General features: G+C 40.1%; 1 protein-coding gene across 13 annotated transcripts in view; it reads left to right on the top strand.

Annotated features, from left to right (window-relative positions):
- The first annotated feature begins 652 nt into the window (after nt 1-652).
- RALGPS2 (Ral GEF with PH domain and SH3 binding motif 2) overlaps nt 653-19,755 on the top strand; it is a 264,908-nt gene continuing 245,805 nt past the window's right edge. For 7 of the 13 annotated variants that reach the window (XR_013174134.1, XR_013174129.1, XR_013174128.1 and 4 more), the window contains exon 1: nt 663-780. The gene's annotated coding sequence lies outside the window, so the exon portion shown is untranslated. Of the gene's footprint in view, nt 878-9,381; nt 14,273-14,707; nt 15,785-19,755 lie in introns of those variants that run through there. The other 6 variants (XR_013174126.1, XR_013174130.1, XR_013174132.1 and 3 more) reach the window with 6 other exon arrangements.

The raw sequence follows: 19,755 nt of genomic DNA on the forward strand, positions 1-19,755 counted from the left end.
ATCATGTTCATGCCATGGCAGGCAAGTACTGCTCACCGGGAACTCATCAATCTGAGACCCAAGGGAGGCCAGATTTCTGTCATTCGACATTAAGTCAAGGGCAGTAACCTGCATAACGCCTACCCAGATCTATTTCCAACACTTCCCAAATCTTCATATGTGAGATTATTAATCATCATTTATGACCCTATGGCAATGGACTGCCTCTTCATATCTGCAGCCTCACTTGCCCTCAGCGACTCCTAAAAACACCACCGGCACTGGTTGTGATCATGAGGCCAAGTGTGTTTTGGACTTTGATGTCTGGCCTGAAGGATGAGGTGCCAGCGCTGAAGGCGACCTAATTGTGGATTTCACTGTGAGGGTGCCGTGCGGGGAAGGGGTGGCGGGGCAGTAGGGATGCTCCACCTGTCCTCCTCCCTCTCCCCGCCCCCTCGTTCGGCGGGGGGGGGGCCCTCCCTCCAGCAAGCGCTAGGCTGAGGGGCTGCGGCTGGCGGCGCGCGCCGCGGACACCGCCCCCGGGCGTCAGTTGGATTCCGCGGGGGAGCAGAGCGTGGGCGGGGACGCTCGGGGAAGACCCCGCCGGCCGCCTCTTTCGGGCCCCGCGCGAGCGCGCTCGGTTGGTGCGCGAGCGCGGCTCCGCCCCGCCCGCTTGGCGCGCGCCCCCGCCAGGTCCGCTCTCCTCCCCCACCCCAGGCGCGGACGGGGTGGATCCAGCTCACTCCCCTCCCCCGAGCGGCGGCGGCAGCGGGCGCTGAATGAGACACGCCGACTGCACTGGTGGGTGAGCGCAACCCTAGGCGGCGGCGGGGAGGCGGTCGAGCGTGGGGCAGGCGTTGTCTTTTCATCCTCCGAGGCGGCGGCCGCGGCTGCACAGGTCGGTGTTCCTGCCGCCGGCCTGGTGCAGCGCCTCGGTAGGCGGTGCGGGGGAGGGAGGGTGGGTGCGCTGCGCCCCCCGGGCGTCGCGGAGACGCAGCGGCGGCGCGGGGAATGGCGGCGGCTCCTGCGTGCGGTGTGTTATCTCCCGGCCGCGGGCTCTGGGGCTGCGCGCCCTCCGAGCGGGAACGGGGCTGCCGAGATAGGACTGAGGGAGGGGCTGAGCCGGGGGCCCCGGGAGCCGCGCCTTCCTTGAGGGCTCGACCTCAGAGTCAGGGAGGGGTCGTGGGGTCCCCTCCAATGGAGGCGCCGACCCGAGTCTGGGGGCGCGGCGGCTACCCGAGCCCGCCTTTCCTCTCTTTCGGTCCTGGGTGACGGAAGCCCCTTGGCCTCTGCCCGCGCTGCCCTGACGCCCGGCGGCGCCTCATCCTCACTTCAGGTGAGCGCGAGCCGGGACCCGGAGCCGGACCACACCCCCTCCCCGCGCGGTCTCGGCTGCTTCCCCGAATCCTGACCGCGGAACCGGCCGCCTTCGAATCCGCGGGCTCGCGGTCAGGGTGACCTGTTGCCGAGCGGCCCGCAGCCTGAGTCGCCCGCCAGCCCCGGACTCGGAGGGTTTGTGTCCTGCGCTCGCTTCAGCCCGGGAGCGCAGCCCGTGCGCTGGATCGGGAGCGATGCCCGAGGTCGGGTCTCCTTGCAGCTAGGAGCTGGGCATATGAGAAAAAAAAAAGAGATTCCTCACGTATCTGATCAAACACTTGCAAAGCCGGGATATCTGTCTGCAAATATCCGGAATTCCATTGCAGTGTCGGATTAGGCAGGCTCATAAACAGCATGCTTTGGAGATGATTTGAGAGAAACGCGGGCCTCGGGTGAGGAGCTAACAGCTGAAAGAAAGCCGTAACCCTGTGCGGAGCTAAATTATCTCCTCCACCAACCCCCCCTCCCCGCCGAAGCTCTTTTCCTGTAGCTGTGTGTTGTGTAGACGCAGGCCAGTTTCAGTGTACGTGGGCGTGTTTGGGAAGAAGCTGCGAGCTGATAGGAGGTACCTTAGTACAAATGTTAATTTGTTTGAGCTGGGAGGGGTAAGGGAGGAAGAAGAAAGGGCACTGAGGTTAGCTGTGGAGGAGGGGCCTTTGGAACACTAAATTTCCAAGAAAGCGCTAAAAAAATATGTAAGTCAATGTATTTAAGACTGTGAAGTGGGAACACACAATCAGGAATTAATTGAGCTTTACCTTTGATGTGCCCTGAATTTTTTTTTTCTTCTTAACGCTCTAGTTTCTATAGAAAGCCTTGTTTTCTTACCAGTGTTTACAAGTCGTCTGGTGTTTTTCCCCTCATATTCATCGTCAAATCTACTCTTGCTCATGTCTGTTTGAAGATGGCCAGAATTTTGGAAACGTCTTCAGCCCGTACATGCAGTTTTGCAGTCACACAGATCATAGTTTTCCAGCCATAAAGCTTGTTCAGCCCAGAGAATTATGCGTATACAAGTGTAACGTTATAAATATATAAGTAGTATGGCACTAGGACTGTTGAATATCATACTGTAGACTTTGGAATTATGAAGGGACTTATATCCAAACAGCATTGTTTTAATAAAATGACCTCTAACTCTGTAGCTTTGTAGGCATGAAATTTATCATCTAACTTCTGGAAAGTAACTTAGAGTCAATAATTTCAGCGTAATTAATTTATTTTAAACTTAAATAAAATTTTTTGTATTTTTAAAATTCAGTGTAATAATTTTTGACCTGGTAAGATCTGCCTAGTTTTCATTATATTCAGGATGTCTTTGAATTGAGGAATTTGACTTCTCAAAATACTTTGGGTGGGACTCTAGTAATATTGTTTACTTTGCCTAAATTACTCCAGATAGCAACAGAATTTTAAAGATAGTGCTTGCCTTATCAAGATTGCAACATGCTTTTGTGATAGATATTTTTTATCATCAGAAGGCATCAAAATTCCCTGAAAGGGAAAACATAGCTAAAAAATTTGCTTTGTGAATCAGATGCTTTTATCATACATGTGAGTAATGTATTTGTGTGTTTGTTTAAATGTCTAGTAAATGTCCTTTTCAGTTATTATGGCATTATAGTTGGGAGACAATAGTTGTGTGTAGTGAATGATAGCTATATAGATGATCTGATTATGTTGTAACTTCTAACACTTCAGCATTTGTTTACAGATACAGTTCATTCATTCATTCTACACATATTTATTGAGTACCTAGTTGGGGCCACTTAGCTGCTTAGATATTGGGAATATACAACAGGGGAAGAGGCAACAGGTTTGTGCCCTGATGGAGCTTAAAGCATGAAAAGTGGGCAAAAAGTCTACTGCTTCACTGTTAGATAGGTGTTTAATGTTAGTTTAAAAGTTTATGTGGTGAAAACTTCTCTGATAACTTTTTTGGTTAAAGATAATTGCGTTTTTCCTTCTAAGAACAGTGGGAATTATTGAGAGAACAAAAATATTAAGCCAGTTATTTTAAAAATATGCTTAAGTTTATATACATTCCTTACCTGTTTCCCAAGTATATCAAAATAAACATTCTAACTGAAGTCAGTTGATATACAGTTTACACATGATTAAACAGCTGTATTCTTTTGGTTTATATAATTAAATGAAATGTAAATTAAATCAACTGCTAAAAATCCTTTCTTTGCATTTACTTGTTTATAGAGAATCTGAATTTAAAAAGAAAATCTTTTTTTCTTCTGTTTTTATTTTAGTGTACCAGTGCTTCACTGTTCTTCCATAGAATCTGTGGCCATTATTGCTAAAAATCAGAAAAATTCAAAAGAAAGTGATAGCTTTCCTTCTTGATTAAAATATGACAAACATTGGTATAGTCCTTTGTGGATTACAAAGCTCTTTTTTATGTATTATTAGTACTTAAATATTTTGTTAGTTCTCATTGACAGAATTTTCAATAATTAACAGTGATCCTAAATAGGCAGTATCATCTCTATTTTAAATAAAGAAACTGAAGTTTAAATAAGGAAACCTAAATAAGAGACATTAAGTCCATTGCCAGTTAAGTAAACGGTGAACCTAAACCCAAGTCCTAGTTCTGATGATATAATTCATTGCTTCACCTTGAGAGCATAGGGCTCGTTGGGTAAGGAGCTTGGACATCTGGTGCTGCAGTTCAGCATATAGTGCAACTACTGGTTTGCTTTTTCAGAAATTTCTAAATAACTTTTAAACTTAAAATTGAAATTTAATTAATTGAATTTGTTTTCTTTTTGTTAAATTGTAAACCTGTTTATTTTTCCTAAAAATATTCCTCTTTTTTTGCTGTGTGAAATAGGCACAGATAGCTTGGATTTATTTTTGTAGAAGTTTACAATAATGGTAGCTTGGATTTATTTTTAATGATAAAGTGGTTGAAGAATAAGATGTATTAAAATCAGTCCTACTTTTTAAATTTGAAGTTTTTGTCATGTAAAAACTAAATTTGGGCTAAAATCTCTTCAGTCTGAATACTGCATCTTTTTAGTTACTCAATTTTTAAAGAAAAGATCATTAAAAAAGCTTGAAACTCTACCTCAACCTGTGTGATTCCTTGGAGAGGAAAATTAATGCATTGCATTACCCTATAAATTGTTTCTTTAACTGTATCTTATTCATATTAGTTTAGAGTTCCTTTTTAGTGAGAGAATGAAGATTGGATGTGATAAATTTGGGTAACTTGGAATTAATCCAAAATCTTTTTGTCTTGAGCTTTTGATTTACGAAAACTTTTAACTGCATGAAGGGAATAAAACCCTGAAATGTTTGATATCTACCTATTCTCTGAAAAGAAAAAAGTATAAATTAACCCAGTATCTTTAATAAGTAATGGCTTGTTGATAGAGAACGGGTATAAATAGCAGTGTTCATATGATTCAGGTTGAGAATGCTTGGCAATTTATGTATACCACAGAGAACTTTTGTACTGGCTCTTGCTGTGGAATAAGAGTATTAAAATGAAGTTTTCAACTTAAACTCATTGACACCCTTCTGTAAATTTTGTTACAGGATATCTTTTCTCAAAACAGATTTTCTTGGGTTAATTTCTGATTTGTAGATAACTATGCATCTTTCTGGTATTGGCCAGAGATGGTGTTAAGAACCTTTTTTTGAAAGTTTCCTCATATTTCCCTAATTTTTTAGGATTTTATTTTTTTTAATGAAAAGTTGATTCTTGGAGAAGACCTTTTCTGAAAACCCTACTTAAGTAGCATCCCCTTCACATTCTGTACCTTTACCTTGCTTTATTTTTCTTAATAGAATTAATCTCTCTGACATTATAGCATTCATTAAGTCATTATTATTATAGCACAACAGTAAGAATTAATTCATTCATTAGTGCCTCCGTCTCTGAATGTAGGTTCTCTGAGGCAGGTACTTAGTTTTGTCACCGTTGTATCGCTACCACCTAGAAAAGCACTTGGCGTATAGTTGATGCTCAGAAAATATTTGTGGACTGAGTGAATTATTGGTATTAAGTGATACAAAGACATTAATTTTTTTTTTTTTTTTTTTTTTTTTTTTTTTTAGAGGGAGGAAAGGAAGGAAAGACAGAGAAGGAAGGAAGGATGGAAGGAAGGGAAACATTTTTAAACATTTTCTTGTTTTATTATATTTTGTTTTGTTTGTTTGTTTTTTACATGGGCTGGGGCCGGGAATCGAACCGGGGTCCTCCGGCACGGCAGGCAAGCACTCTTGCCCGCTGAGCCACCGCGGCCCGCCCCAAAGACATTAATTTTTAACTAAGTAATACAACTAGGCATTAAAAAAGACAAATAGTTCTACAGACTAACGATAAAAAACACCCAGTCCACTATCCTGTCTCTTTATAACTCTCTCTTCCAGATCCTGCTCTCAGAGCATCCGCTTTCAATATTTTAGCTGTCTTTTCTGGCATTTACTTCCATATTTAAAAATACCTGTTTTTCAATTTTGGCTTTCCAGTGTGGAAAATGGAAGGTGATATTCGTTTCTCTTCATCCTCTTACAGTTTTATCATGCTTTGGTTGTATCAGTGTGTGTTTACATTTTTAGGACTTAACAAATATGTTCACAGCTGAACTTTGCATTGTATTGTGATTATGCTTTGACTTAAAATTTTCTTCTTCCTTCTCCTTTTATTTTTTTCCTTCTCTCCACCTCTCCCTTCCTCCCTTCCCTTCTCCATTTCCTATGTGCCTATAATTTTTCTACAAACTGTCCCAATATGTTGAAACATATCACACAATTAATCTGTTTTAGTTTTTTAAAAATTGGAAAAAACCTTTCTTTTGTGCAAATCTTCACCATTGCTCTCCACTCCTGTACAGCTCTAGTTTGTGATTTTCCTTCATCCTGATTCAGAGAATTCTCTTTGCCTTTTCCCTGTTGTAAGCTGTTGTCTCTGGATCCTGTGTCTTCCTCTTTCTTGAGGTACTCCTTTGTTTTGGTGAAATGCATTCATCAGTAACTTTAGAGAAAGTGTATGGGGAGGTGAAATTTTTGAGATGCTTGCATTGCAGAAAGTATCTTTATTCTACTCTGGCACTTGATTGATAATTTTCCTGGACTGCATGTAGAATTCCAAGGTGAAAATCATTTGTCCCTCAAAATGTTAAGGATTGCTCCATGATTTTCTGGCTTCAAAGTGGTTATTGAAACATCTTATGCTACTCAAATTCTTCATCCTATATATGTGACCTGTCCTTGTTAAGCTCTGTTAAGATTTTATCTTTGTTGTCAGTGTTCTAATATGTTCCTGATGTTGTATGAATCTGGTGTGGATCTTGTTTCATTATTGTACATGGAACTTAGTGGCCTCTTTCAACCTGAAGACTTATGTTAATCTGTCCTGGGAAATTTCCTAATATTATTTCTTTTATAATTTTCTCTCCTCCATTTATCTATTCTTTTCTTCTAGATCCCTGCTAGTTAGATATTGGAACTCCCTAGATGATCCTTTGATTTTTTTTTTTTTTCTGTTTTGTTAGCTTTTTGAAGTAGTTAGAGAAATGTTCTTCTATATTTACTAACCTTCCACTGACTTTGAAACATTTTGCTATTATACTTTTAATTTTTTTAAATTTTTATTTTGAACAACAAACAAACAAACGTTCTTGACATACAAACATTCTTGACATGGTTGCAAATAATGCCTCACAATATCATCAATAGTTGTATATTCATCACCATGATCATTTTTTTGAACATTTGCATCTCTCTAGTAACAAAAAAAGAAAAAGAAAAAAGAAAGAACTCATACATGACACATCCCTTACCCCTCTTTCTCATTGACCACTAATATTTCAATCTACTTGATTTATTTTAACTTCTGTTCCCACTATTATTTGTTTATTTCTTATTGTTCTAGTTTGCTAGCTACTGGAATGCAATATACCAGAAACAGAATGGCTTTTAAAAAGGGGAATTTAATAAATTACTAGTTCATAGTTCTAAGGCTGAGAAAATGTCTCAGTTACAACAAGTCTATAGAAATGTCCAATCAAAGATATCCAGAGACAGATACCTTGGTTCAAGAAGGCCAATGAAGTTCAGGGTTTCTCTCTCAAGTGAGAGGCACATGGCGAACACAGTCACAGTTTCTCTCTCATCTGAAAAGGCACATGGTGAACACGGTCAGGGTTCCTCTCTCATTTGGAAGGGCACGTGGTGGACACGGCATCATCTGCTAGCTTCTCCTGGCTTCTAGTTTCATGAAGCTCCCCAGGAGGCATTTTCCTTTTTCATCTCTAAAGGTTGCTGGCTCATGGACTCTGCTTTGTGGTGCTGCAGCATTCTCTGCTCTCTCTGAATCTTCTCCATTCTCCAAAATGTTTCCTCTTCTGTAGGACTCCAGAAACTTATCAAGACCCACCCAAATGGGTGGAGACATGTCGTCACCTAATCCAGTTTAACAACCACTCTTGATTAAATCACATCTCCAGGGAAATGATCTGATGACAGTTTCAAACATACAGTATTGAATAGGGATTATTCTGCCTTTATGAATTGGGATTTAGATTAAAACATAGCTTTTCTGGGGGACATACATCCTTTCAAGTTAGCACATTTATCCGTATTTTTTACTCATCTGTCCATACCATAGATAAAAGGAGCATCAGACACAAGGTTTCCACAATCATACAGTCACATGGCAAAAACTATACCATTATACAATCATTTCAACAAACATGGTTACTGGAACACAGCCCTACAGTTTCAGGTACTTCCCTCTAGCCACTCCAATACACCATCAACTAAAAAGGGGTTATCTATATAATGCATAAGAATAACCTCCAGGATAACCTCTCGACTCTGTTTGAAATCTCTCAGCCACGAACACTTTATTTTGTCTTATTTCTCTCTTCCCCCTTTTGGTCAAGAAGGTTTTCTCAATCCCTTGATGCTAAGTCCCAGCTCATTTTAGGATTTTTGTCCCACATTGCCTGGGAATCATGTCCCATGTAGAATTGTCCCACATTGCTTGCCATGTTGGCTGAGAGAGAGACCACATAGGTACTCTGGGGGTGACACTTAGGCCTGATTTTAAGTAGGCTTAGCCTATTCTTTGCAGTGATAAGTTTCATAGGGGCAAACCCCAAGATTGAGGGCTCAGCCTATTGATTTAGTTGTCCCCACTGCTTGAGAGAATATCGAAATTCTCCAAATGGTGAAGTTGATTTTTTCCGCTTTTCTCCCTATTCCCCCAAGGGCACCCTGCAAATACCTCTTTATTTACTGTTCAGATCACTCTGGAATTTATTGGGGCATCATACTAACCTGGATGAACCAACAAAATCTCATGTCCTATTCAAGGTTTCACGTACTTATGGTGTTCAGTTATACTGTCCATGTACGTTAAATTAGGAAATGCACTAGTCAAAATATAAATTTTCTACCAAGTGAACATTTTTTGCTTTAGTATCACACACGAGTTGAAGTTTTAAAATATGAATGACTATTTTCAGTACCTTGTAATACTAACATTCCTTTGTTCTTCCTCATGCAAAACATTTTTTAATTTGTACCTTTAGTCACTATCATTGTACACTCTAGGCATTCCTAGATTATACCATCTCAGTCTTCATCATCTATCTTTCCTTCTGGTGTCATATGTGCCCCCAACTCTTCTCCCTCTGTCATTCTCACATTCAGTTTCATTCAGTGTATTTCCTTACATTATTACATTATTGTGCTACAGTCAGGTAGTATTGTGCTATCCATTTCTGAATTTTTTACGATCAGTCCCATTGCACAGTTCTCTGTTCCTTCAGTTCCAATTACCCAATCGCCACCATATTTCTATCTCCTCAATTTTGTTGTTATTGTTGTTTGAATGTTACTTTTTGGTAGCAAATGTTATTGTTTAATGGATTCAATATTTTACCTCTCTGAAAATATTATTTTTGTAGGGTTTTTAAATTTTGTTTGTTTGAGTTTGCTTTCTACTTTGTTTCTTCTGATTTTATTTTCTCATCTTTTTTCTTCAATATTTAGTGAAGAAATGTTTTTCATTATTTTTCTTTAAATATTTAGTGATGCTTCCTTCTGTAATATTTAAGAAGAAAGCTTTTGGGAATCCTTGGGTGGATGGGTATGGTTTAGGAATAGATGAGTTTCTCTATAGGGTGATTAGATAAAAATTCTGTGCTTCCTATTAGGTGACTGTGCTGGTTTGAATCTGTTATCTACCCTAGATTAGCTTACGTTCTAAATTAGTCTTTTGGCTGCAGACCTGTTGTGGGTGGGATCTTTTGATTAGGTTGTTTCCATGGAGATGTGACCCACCCAATTCAAGGTTTGTTTTAATTCTTTTACTGGAGTCCTCTGTAAAGAGAATAAAAGGCAAAAAATAGAGCACATAGCCCACACAGAGAGCAGAGAGAGATGAAACCAAATAAAGGACACTTGAAGAAGGAAAACGCCCCAGGAGAAACCAGATGGACCCGCAGGAGCTGAGAGAGCCATTTGAAACCAACCCAGTAGAGACAGGCCAGCAGACGTCTGTCACCATGTGTCTTCCCATGTGACTAGAAACCCCTTAGCTTGGCCTTTCTTGAGTGAAAATTCCTCTTGTTGATGCCTTCTTTCAGACATTTTCATGGCTTTGCAGGAAGTTTAGTCTCTGTCTTGCTAAAGCATGAAAGCAACCATAGACAGAACTGGCTATAGTTTCCTGACCTTTCATACATACATAGAGGTAGGAACTAGCCTTTGTTCTACTAGAAGCAAGAGGAGTAAAGGCAGTATATGGATTGAGAGGTGATGGTGGTTGCTTGAGGAGACTCTCATCTGATTGCATTTATCTCTATATGGTAAACAAGGTCATCAGCTGAGAGTATGGAAAAATGAGAGTATTAGAGGTTTGGGAAGAGAGGAAAAGATATGAGAGTTATCCATCAAAGAATGGAAAAATTAGTAGAATAGGAAAATATAGTGTGAATGCCAGCAGACAGCATTAAGAGCTCATTTGAGATCAATGATTCTGAATTTCATGTTCCTGACTTTAATGGTGTTTTAGTCCTCTAGGCTGCTGAAATGCAAGATAGTGGAAATGTGCTGGCTTTTGACAATGGGGTTTTATTAGTTTAAAAGCTTTCGGTTCTCAGGCTGTGAAATGTTCATATCAGGGCATCATCAATATGATACCTTCTTTCTGAAGACAAGTTGCCTGTTATCCTTGGCTCCTTTGTCAGATGGCTGTATCTGCTGGTCTCTCCCTTCTCTTCCATGTCGTCTTTGCTTCTATCACTTTCGTGGCTTCCTCTCTGTTTATGTGGCTTACTCTCTCAGCTTCTGTGTTTTTCTCTCCATATTCATCCCATTTATAAAGGACTCCTGTAAGAGGATTAAGACCCACCGTGAATGAGGTGGGTCACATCTTAAGTTCCTACTCACCAGAAGATCCTTACTTACAATGGGTTCATACCCATAGAAATGGATTAACTTTGAGAACATACTTTTCTGGGGTCCATCAGCTTCAAACCATTACAAGCAGGAAAGCTTTTACATATCATCATTAAATATGACGTCTTGCTGTAGATTTTTTAGCTTATTTTATTATGTAATATATATGCAAAGCAAAGAAAGGAAAAAGCAATAGTTTTCAAAGCACTCTTCAAGAAGTAGTTACAGGACAGATTCCAGAGTCAAGGGCTACCATACCATTCTCTCAGATTTTTCCTTCTATCTGCTCCAGAATATAGGTGGCTAGGAGGAATAAATACTTTTTATCATCACAATCTATTTTTTTTGTGAAAAATAACATATATACAAAAAAGCAATAAATTTCAAAGCACAGCGCAACAGTTGTTTATAGAACAGATTTCAGAGTTTGGTATGGGTTGCAATTCCACAACTTTTGATTTCCACTTTTAGCTGTTCCAAGACACTGGAAACTAAAAAAAATCAGTTTTATGATTGAGCAATCATATTTGTTAAACCCTAACTTCTCTGTATAACTTCACCATCACTTTTGATCTTTCTGTCCAACTCTTTAGGAATATTTGAGCTATGGCCATTCTAACTTACTCATGTTGAAAGGGCTGTTGGTAATATGGGGTAGAGAGATGGAACTAGCTGATGTTCTGGAGAGGCTGGGCCCTCTAGGTTTCAGAACTTATCTGGTTCAGAGACCCATCTGTAGGCCGTAGGTTTCTGGAAAGTTACCATAGTGCTTGGAGGCCTTGCAGAATCTTATATATTGCCTAGGTGTTCTTTAGGATTGACTGAAATGGTTTTGGTGGGGTCCAGCAAGTTATGATAGGTAGCAATGTCTAACTGAAGCTTGCATAAGAGTGATCTCCAGAGTAGCCTCTCGACTCTCTTTGAACTCTCTCAGCCACTGATGCCTTATTAGTTACACTTCTTTTTTCCCTTATTGTCAGGATGGAATTGTCGATCCCACTCTACCAGGGCCAGACTTATCCCTGGGAATCATCTCCCATGGTGCCAGGAAGACTTTCACCCCTGATGTCATGTCCCACTGCAGAGTTTTAAATAGATAACTCTAAAAGATTAAGAAATACCTTCTCGTCTTAGTTTTCTAAGAGTGTTTTTTTTCTAAATACCACACATAAGTGTTGGATTTTATCAAGTGCCTTTTCTTCATCCATTGAGATGATCATATGAATTTTCTCCTTTAATCTACTAGTAGCATTTAGTACTTTGATAGATTTTCTCCTGTTGAATCATCTTTGCATTCCTGAGTTAAACCTTACTTAGCATAGACACAATGTGTTTTTCTCTTCCACACGGCTGAATTTGTTTTGCAAATGGTTTATTTAGAGTTTTAAAATTTACATTTATCAATGATAGAAGATTTGTGTCAGTTTCAAAGTTATATTGGCCTCATAAAATGAGTTTTGAAGTTTCCCCTTTTTTTCGTGTTTTCTGAAATGATTTTGTTACAGATTATCTGCTCCTTGGAGGATTTTTAGATGTAATGTGAAATGTAAGACAATAGTGTTTCTGTAAGAAAACGTAGAAAATATATGACCCTGTGGTAGGCCAATATTTTCTAAACAAGACACAAAAAATACCAGAAAAGAAAAGATTGATACAGTGTACTTAATTAAAAAGAATGTCTCTTCATCAAAGAATATTATTAGTAGAGAGAAACAGAAAGTGATGCACTAGGAAAAGGTGCTTCAGTATAAGTATTGAGGATTTGAATTGTGTGTGTGTGTGTGTGTGTGTGTGTATAAATGTACAAATCTATGTTTTAGTTTCCTAGGCTGCTTAAAGCAGATACCATGAAATGTGTTGGTTTAATGGGAATTTATTAGCTTATAGTTTGATGCCAAGAAAATATCCAAATCAAGCCATTATCAAGATGGTACCTTGTACTTTAAGAAATCTCCCTCCCCTTTCTCTCACTTATAAAGGGTCCAGACCCACAGGAATGGATTAAATTTAAGAACACGGTGCTTGGTTGTTTTCATTTTTTTTTTAACTTTTTACTGGTTTTAAAATTTTAATGTGTTGCTATTCCAGTTTGCTAGCTGCTGAAATGCAGTACACCAGAAATGGAATGGCTTTTTAAAAGGTAAATTTAATAAGTTGCTAGTTTACAGTTCTAAGATTGTGAAATTGTCCAAATTAAAACAAGTCTGTACAAATGTCCCATCTAAGGCATCTAAGGAAAGATACCAAGGAGGCCGATGATACTCAGCATTTCTATCTCAAGTGGAAGGGCACATGGCAAACATGATGGCGTCCGCTAGCTTTCTCTGCAGGCCGCTTCATCTCTGGGAGGCGTTTGAAGTATTCAAAGCTTGCTGGTTGGTGGACTCTGTGGTTCTCTTGTCCTTCTGTCGTGGTTTGGCAGCTCTCTCCTCATTCTCAAAATGGAACTCTCTCCAACATGGCTCCTCTTTTATAGGATTCCAGTAAACTAATCAAGACCCACACAGAATGGTTGGAGACCCAACTCCATCTAATCAAGCTTAATACCCACAATTGATTGAGTCACATCTCCACGGCAATAACCTAATCAAGTTTCCATCCTATAGTACTGAATAGGGTTTAGAAGAAACTGTTGCTCCCACAAGATTGATTAGGATTAAAACATTTCTTTTCTTGCGTACGTAAGTCCTTTCAAACAGCACAGTTGCCATATATACAAACTAATGTTTCCTTTTTAATCATTTTCAGGTAATAATATTTAATCATTTTCAGATAATGTATTTCAGTGCTGTTAATTGGAAAATAACAGATTAACTCTTTTATTTATAATACATCCATAGATGTTGTGCTCATTAGTCATGCTGACATACACATTCATTTACCTAAACCAAATGAAAAACAAGACTCAGTCTATCAGAAATATTGAAAAGCTGGCAGAGCTCAATCGAGTGTTCTCACCGGGGAGCTTTAAAGATCTGGCAATGAATATAATTTAATATGCTAAAAGTGAGAAAACAAACAGAACAAGGAGATGGGGAGTACACTTAAGAAAAGTAATGTGATTTTCTTTGTTTGGATTGTATTGCTTTCTTGTCTTTGGGAATGAAGACTTTGACATCAAAAGTAACAAAATATCTGAATAAGGCATTTATTTTTTTCAGTTCTAAATGGTATTTTGGGGCTGCTTTCTCCAGTCCATGTTTCAGGATGTTCTAATTTGCAAGCTGCCGGAATGTGATATACCAGAAACAGTATGGCTTTTAAAAGGGGAAGTTTATTAAGTTGCAAGCTTACAGTTCTAAGGCCGTGAAAATGTCTAAATTAAAGTAAGTCTGTAGAAATGTCCAAAATAAGGCACCGACAAGAGGTTGCCTTCACTCAAGACAGGCTGATGAAGTTCAGGGTTTCTCTCTGAGCTGAAAGGGCACATGGCAAAGTCTGCTAGCTTTCTCTCTAGACTTCTTGTTTCATGAAGCTTCTCCGGGAGGCGTGTCATGGTTAGGGACAGGTGTCAACTTGGCCAAGTTGTGGTACCTGTTCATCTGATTGGGCAAGCGCTGGCCTCTCTGTTGCAATGAGGACATTTCATAGGATTAGGTCATGATCACGTCAGCTACATCCACAGCTGATTCCATTTGTAATCAGCCAAAGGGGAGTGTTTTCTGCAATTAGTGATGCTAAATGCAATCATGGGAAGCCTTTTAAGGAGGACTCAGAGGAGACAGGTGGCATTCCTGCTTTGGCTGGTGAGCCTCTCCTGTGGAGTTCATCCAGGCCATCCATTGGAGTCGTCGGCTTCACAGCCTGCCCTGTGGATTTTGGACTCTGCATTCCTACGGTCACGTGAGACACTTTCATAAATTTTATATTTGCAAGTGTTCCCTGTTGATTCTGTTTCTCTAGAGAACCCTAACTAATACAGGCGTATTCCTTTTTCATCTCTAAAAATCTCTGGCTGCGTGGGTTCTGATGGTTCTTGTGGCTCTCAGCCTTTTTCCAAAATGTTTCCTCTTTTAAAGGATTCCAGTAAACTGATCAATACTCACCTGGAATGGGTAGAATCATATCTCCCTCTAATCAAAGGTTGATTTTCACAACAGGACATGTCACATCTCTGGGGAATAATGTAATCAAGTCCCAGTTCCCAACCTACAGTGCTAGTAATGGATTAAAAGAAACAGATGGATCAGGATTAAAACATGGCTTTTCTAGGGCACATAATCCTTTCAAGCTGGCACACAGGATAAAGTTTATTATTACTGAGAAGTGTCAGTGCCTCTGCAATGGAATTTTTGCCTCAAGTAATGTTCTTAGTGTTCATCTCAAAGTGATGGCCTTTAGGCAATCTGAACTCCATTGGCTCTTAATGTCTTCTGGCATCTTTTACCTGTTCAGAAGACACAAGATCTTTGGAATCAGTATAAACATCTTTTAGCAATGGCAGCAGCTTATCTTTTCTAGCAGTTTCTTCTATAAATTCTGGATGGTTAGAGTGGCTACGGCAGAGCAGGTTCATGGTGATCACTCTAGCCTCTGGGCTGAGTTCCATGGATGCTGAGTTACCAGGTTGTGCAGTGAGTGAGCCATTGCCTGATATGTTCTCAGACCTCTTACGGCTCATCTCCTCTCGCAGGAGGCTCTGGGCAGAGAGATGCTTTGGGAGCACAAGAGGCCTTCATGCTGATTTCCCTTTCTACATGGCTCTGTAGGTTGAAGTTCCTGATCACTGGAACCCTGTATATTTTAAGCCTTAACTTCTCATTCCATATCTCTACCCAGTCCCCTGGTAACCTATATTCTAGATTCTAGGTTCCAGCTTCTGGCAGTTGTGAATAATGCCACTATGAACATTGATGTGCAAATATCCATTTGAGTCCCTTTTTCAGTTCTTTGGGGTATATGCTGAATATTGGGGTTGCTGGGTTGTCTATGCTTAGCTTTCTGAGGAATGGCGAACTACCTTCCACAGCAGCTGCACCATTTTACATTCCTACCAGCAGTGAGTGAATGTTCCTGTTTCTCCCCATCTTCTCCAACACTTGCTATTTTCTTTTTTTTTTTTTTTAATAGCAGCCATTCTAATCCATTCTAATGGGTGTTAGTATACCATTTTTAAATTTAAAAAGGTATTTTATTGTGGTTTTGATTTGCATTTCCTTGATGGTTAATAAGGTTGAGCATTTTTTCATGTGCTTTTCTGGCCATTTATTCATATTGTTTGGAAGGCAGTCCAGTTTTTTTTAACAATTTTATTCACACACCATACAGTCCATCCAAAGTGTATAATCAGTGGCTTTTGGTATAATCAAGAATTATGCCATCTCCACCAGAATCAATTGAGAAACCCATACCTCTAACACCCCCCTGTTATTGATGCTTGGCTTTGGTATAGTGCCTTTGTTACAATTGATGAGTTAATATTATATTGTTACTGGTAACTAGAGTCCTTAGTTTGCATTAGTTGTATTTTTCCTTATATACCATTCTGTTATTAACATCTTTTAGTAATAACATATTTTTGGTTTAGTTAATGTGGGGGCTTTTTCTTATATTTGTACAATTAACCACAGTCATTGTTCATAACAGGGTTCGCCATGTTACATAGCCCCATGTTTTATCTAGCTTTCCTTCTAGTGACATACACGACCTTGGACTTCCCCTTTCAACCATACTCACACTCAGCACTGCTAATTACACTTACAGTATTATGCTGTGATCGCCTCTCTCCATTTCTGACATTTATGGTCAACCTCATTAAAAATTCTATGCACTGACTTCCGGAGAAGATGGCGGCTTAGTAAGACGTGCGGGTCTTAGTTGCTCCTCCAGAACAGCTACTAGGGAAGTAGAAACGGTACAGAGCAGCTCCCGGAGCCACAACAGAGATCAAGAAGACAGCGTACCCCATTCTGGAACGGCTGACTGGCTGGGAGAACCCGCTGCGGTGAGATTACCGAGGGGCGTGCGCTTCCCCGGGATGGGGCGGCAGGCGGCCGGAGTCCCTCCCTCCCTCCTTCCCAGGCCGGCTGGGAGAATTGGACAGGTGATTACCTCAAGCCGCGGCGGATGGCGCCCCCCCACCACGCGCGGCTCCCCGGACCAGCTGGGAGAATTGGATCGGAGAGCCCACAAGCCGCTGAGACCGGCGACCAGGGTCCTTTCCAAACACGTGGCTTCCCGGTCTGGGTGGGAACGGTGGATAGGCACTCCCCCAAGCTGTGGCGGCCGGCGCCCCACCGCCACGCTTGGTGCCCCGGGCCGGCTGGGAAATTTGGACAGGTGCTCCCCCAAGCCGCTTCAGCTGGTGACCCTCCCCTACAGCGAGAGTTTTCCAAAGTTAAAGGAGCCGCAGCATCTTTTACTGGTGGGACCCGCAGACAGACGACCGCCACGAGCGCCACCTACTGGGCAGGATAAGAAAAACAGAGCCCAGAGATTTCACAGAAAAATCTTTCAACCTGCTGGGTCCCACACCCAGGGGAATCTGATTAAATGCCCAGACGCCAGCAGAAGATAACGGATCACGCTCAGAAAATTGAAGATATGGCCCAGTCAAAGGAACAAACCAATAGTTCAAATGAGATACAGGAGCTGAGACAACTAATGCTGAATATACGAACAGAAATGGAAAATCTCTTCAAAAACTAAATCAATAAATTGAGGGAGGACATGAAGAAGACATGGGCTGAACAAAAAGAAGAAATAGAAAAACTGAAAAAACAAATCACAGAACTTATGGGAGTGAAGGACAAAGTAGAAAAGCTGGAAAAAACAATGGATACCTACAATGGTAGATTTAAAGAGACAGAAGTTAGAATTAGTGAATTGAAGGATGGAACATCTGAATTCCAAAAAGAAGCAGAAACTATAGGGAAAAGAATGGAAAAATTTGAACAGGGGATCAGGGAACTGAATGACAATATGAAGTGCAAAAATATACGTGTTGTGGGTGTCCCAGAAGGAGAAGAGAAGGGAAAAGGAGGAGAAAAACTAATGGAAGAAATTATCACTGAAAATTTCTCAACTCTTATGAAAGACCTAAAATTACAGATCCAAGAAGTGCAGCGCACCCCAAAGAGAATAGACCAAATAGGCGTTCTCCAAGACACTTACTAGTTAGAATGTCAGAGGTCAAAGAGAAAGAGAGGATCTTGAAAGGAGCAAGAGAAAAGCAATCCATCACATACAAGGGAAACCCAATAAGACTATGTGTAGATTTCTCAGCAGAAACCATGGAAGCTAGAAGACAGTGGGATGATATATTTAAATTATTAAAAGAGAAAAACTGCCAGACAAGAATTCTGTATCCAGCAAAATTGTCTTTCAAAAATGAGGGAGAAATTAAAACATTTTCAGACAAAAAGTCACTGAGAGAATTTGTGACCAAGAGACCAGCTCTGCAAGAAATACTAAAGGGAGCACTAGAGTCAGATACAAAAAGACAGAAGAGAGAGGTATGGAGAAGAGTGTAGAAAGAAGGAAAATCAGATATGATATATATAATCAAAAGGCAAAATGTTAGAGGAAAATATTATCCAAACAGTAATAACACTAAATGTTAACGGACTGACTCCCCAGTCAAAAGACATAGATGGCAGAATGGATTAAAAAACAGGATCCTTCTATATGCTGTCTACAGGAAACACATCTTAGACCCAAAGATAAACATAGGTTGAAAGTGAAAGGTTGGGAAAAGATATTTCATGCAAATAACAACCAGAAAAGAGCAGGAGTAGCTATACTAATATCCAACAAATTAGACTTCAAATGTAAAACAGTTAAAAGAGACAAAGAAGGACACTATCTACTAATAAAAGGAACAATTAAACAAGAAGACATAACAATCATAAATACTTACGCACCGAACCAGAATGCCCCAAAATACGTGAGGAATACACTGCAAACACTGAAAAGGGAAATAGACACATGTACCATAATAGTTGGAGACTTCAATTCACCACTCTCATCAATGGACAGAACATCTAGACAGAGGATCAATAAAGAAATAGAGAATTTGAATATTATAATAAATGAGCTAGACTTAACAGACATTTATAGGACATTACATCCCACAACAGCAGGATACACCTTTTTCTCAAGTGCTTATGGATCATTCTCAAAGATAGACCATATGCTGGGTCACAAAGCAAGTCTTAACAAATTTAAAAAGATTGAAATCATACACAACACTTTCTCGGATCATAAAGGAATGAAGTTGGAAATCAGTAATAGGTGGAGTGCCAGAAAATTCACAAATACGTGGAGGCTCAACAACACACTCTTAAACAATGAGTGGGTCAAAGAAGAAATTGCAAGAGAAATTAGTAAATACCTCGAGGCGAATGAAAACGAAAACACAACATATCAAAAACTATGGGACGCAGCAAAGGCAGTGCTAAGAGGGAAATTTATTGCCCTAAATGCCTATATCAGAAAAGAAGAAAAGGCAGAAATTCAGAAATTAACTGTCCACTTGGAAGAACTGGAGAAAGAACAGCAAACTAACCCCAAAGCAAGCAAAAGGAAAGAAATAACAAAGATTGGAGCAGAAATAAATGAAATTGAAAACATGAAAACAATAGAGAAAATCAATAAGACCAGAAGTTGGTTCTATGAGAAAATCAATAAGATTGATGGGCCCTTAGCAAGATTGACAAAAAGAAGAAGAGAGAGGACGCAAATAAATAAGATCAGAAATGGGAGAGGAGACATAACCACTGACCTCACAGAAATAAAGGAGGTAATAACAGGATACTATGAACAACTTTACGCTAATAAATACAACAATTTAGATGAAATGGATGGGTTCCTGGAAAGACATGAACAACCAACTTTAACTCAAGAAATAGATGACCTCAACAAACCAATCACAAGTAAAGAAATTGAATCAGTCATTCAAAAGCTTCCTAAAAAGAAAAGTCCAGGGCCAGACGGCTTCACATGTGAATTCTACCAAACATTCCAGAAAGA

The sequence above is a fragment of the Tamandua tetradactyla genome, chromosome 4 (assembly GCF_023851605.1).
Source record: "Tamandua tetradactyla isolate mTamTet1 chromosome 4, mTamTet1.pri, whole genome shotgun sequence".
NCBI lineage: Eukaryota > Metazoa > Chordata > Mammalia > Pilosa > Myrmecophagidae > Tamandua > Tamandua tetradactyla.